This window comes from Meriones unguiculatus, chromosome 5 (assembly GCF_030254825.1).
Source record: "Meriones unguiculatus strain TT.TT164.6M chromosome 5, Bangor_MerUng_6.1, whole genome shotgun sequence".
Lineage (NCBI taxonomy): Eukaryota > Metazoa > Chordata > Mammalia > Rodentia > Muridae > Meriones > Meriones unguiculatus.
In genome coordinates this window covers 32,964,678-32,967,247 of record NC_083353.1, presented here as the reverse complement: position 1 = coordinate 32,967,247, position 2,570 = coordinate 32,964,678, and the positions used below count along the sequence as shown (strand labels likewise).

General features: G+C 45.3%; 1 pseudogene; it reads left to right on the top strand.

The window, feature by feature from the left end:
* The first annotated feature begins 385 nt into the window (after window positions 1-385).
* LOC132654118 (probable ATP-dependent RNA helicase DDX56) lies at window positions 386-2,181 on the top strand (annotated as a pseudogene).
* Window positions 2,182-2,570: the final 389 nt, after the last annotated feature.

Here is a 2,570-nt window from a genome sequence, read left to right as displayed (position 1 = left end):
TTCATGGGTAGTCTGGGCCACATAGTGAGGTACTGTCTCAAAACAAATTAACCACTTTTAATATCCCATCTTAAAAAAAAAGAAAAGAAAAGAAAGCTAAACCATAAACAGCTTAAGCTCATCAAATAACGGACCCAACACCAAGACAAAGAAAATTACCTAAGTTTCACTGCAACACTGTTGCAGTGGTCTTTCCAACAAAACACTGGCACTTTTAGAGCTGTGGACAACCAGAGTAGAATCAGCATTTGCTTTGAAAGCAGTAAGAGAACCCTGTGTAACAGGATCTGGAAAGACCGTAAAAGCCAGAGGGGTGGAAGACACTAATAAAACGAGCTAAACCCAACAGGGTCCATGCACATATGAACTCATAGAGGCTGGCAACATGCGCAGGGCCTGTACGGATGTAAGCCAGAAGGGGTCCCAACGCCGAGAGGGACAAGTGGACACAAACCATGCTTAACACAGAATCTCTCTCCAATGGGGTCTCACTGGGCATACAAACTACTCTTAAGGGTGGACATTGTACTCAGCAATAGACAATATAAAATGAATCCAATGGCACTTTTGGAACTTTGCTGTAATATAATGCATTGTCAGAAATAATTTTTTAAAGCCTTAAAACTCTTATGTGTATACATTATGGTTTCCTGTTTTGTGTTTTTATGGGGTTTCTGCATGTGTAAACATGTCTGTGCATCTATATGTGATTTTTTTTTCTTTTTCTTTGGTTCTTGTTCTTCAGTTGTTGTTTATTTTAGGTAATATTATTATTATTATTATTATTATTATTTGGATGCCGTTTTGTTTTCTAGTGAGAGAGAGAAAGAAAAGGTGTGGATGGATGTGGGAAGGAGAGGAGGAGGAGGAGGTGGGAAGGACATGGAAGGAATTGAGGGAAGGGAAATCATAATCAGAATACGGTATAAAGTTATTTTCAAAACAAAACAACAGCAAAAACAAAGAAAAAAAGGAAACAAAAAAAAGTAACCCAAAATGTAAGAAGATAAAGTATTTGAACGCCTCGTGTCTGAAACACAGAAATGTCGGACTTTTTGGTAGAGGCACGCCGTGGAGGACCAAGAAGCGCTGGATTTTGAACACGTGGGGCTGGATCCCCGGCTCCTGCAGGCTCTCACCTACTTGAGCCGGTTGCATCCTGTGGTGAGCAGGAAAAAGCCATACTCTGGCGCTGGAGGGGAAGGACCTCTTGGCCTGCGCCCGCACAGGCGCTGGGAAGAGGTCAGCTTATGCTATGCTGAGGCTGCAGCTGCTTCTGCACAAGGAGACAGGTCCTGAAAGGGAACAAGCTGTGAGAGGCCTTGTCCTTGTGCCCACTAAGTAGTTGGCCCGGCAGGCCCAGTCCGTGATCCAGCAGCTGGCTGCCTACAGGGCTCTGGATGTACACGTGGCTAATGTCTCAGCTGCTGAAGACCCGGCTTCTCAGAGAGCTGTGTTGACGGACAAGCCGGATGTGGTGGGGAGGATTCCATCCTGAATATTAAGCCACTTGCAGCAAGACAGCTTAAAACTCCGTGACTTCCTGGTGGTAGATGAGGCTGACCTCTTTTCCCTTTGGCTTTGGGGGTGACCTCAAGATTTTTCTCTGCCACTTGCCTCGGATTCACCAGGCCTTTCTCATGTTGGCCACTTTCAATGAGGGTGTACGGGCTCTGAAGGAGCTGGTACCTCATAACCCGGTTACCCTCAAGTTACAGTCCCAGCTGCCGCTGCCAGACCAGCTACAGCAGCTTCAGGTGGTCTGTGAGACCGAAGAAGACAAACTCTTGCTGCTGCATGCCCCGCTTGAGCTGTCACTGATAAGAGCAAAGCCTTGCTCTTTGTCAACTCTAGAGAGGGGTGACCGGCTCCATTTTTTCATAGAACCAATCGGTAGTGCCTCCCGCGTGCTCAGGGGAGTACTCCTGCTGCGATCCAGGTGCCCCATCATCTCTCAGTTCAACGCGTCTATGGTTGTGTCATAGCAACAGTTGCTGAAATCTTAGGACCCCCAGTCAAAGGCAAGCGGCGAGGCCGAGAGGCCAAAGGAGACAAAGCCTCTGATCCAGAGCCAGGCGTGGACGGGGCACAGACTTCCACCATGTATCTGCTGTACTCAGCTTTGGTCTTCCTCCAGGAGCCAACGTCCATCCAGCCGGCAAGACAGCTCTTTGTTTTTGATTTTGTTAATTTGGATATCCCCCTCTCTCTGCCGTTTAGTTTGTTTGGAAAAGGTTTGTCTATCTTGTTGATTTTCTTAAAGAACCAACTCTTGATTTCATTGACTTTATGTATTATTCTCCCTGTTTCTATTTTACTGTTTCCAGCCCTTAGTTTGATTTTTTTCTTGACATCTACTTCTCTTGGGTTTGCTTACTTCTCTTTATTCCAGAGCCTTCAGGGTGTTCTGTAGTGTTGCAAGTATGAGACCTCACTTATTTCCTAATGAAGGAAGGCATTTAGTGCTATGAGCTTTCCTCTTAGCACTGCTTTCATTGTTTCCCGTAAGTTTGGATTTACTGTGTATTTAATTCCATTAGTTTCCAGAAAGTTTTTAATTTCCTTAATTT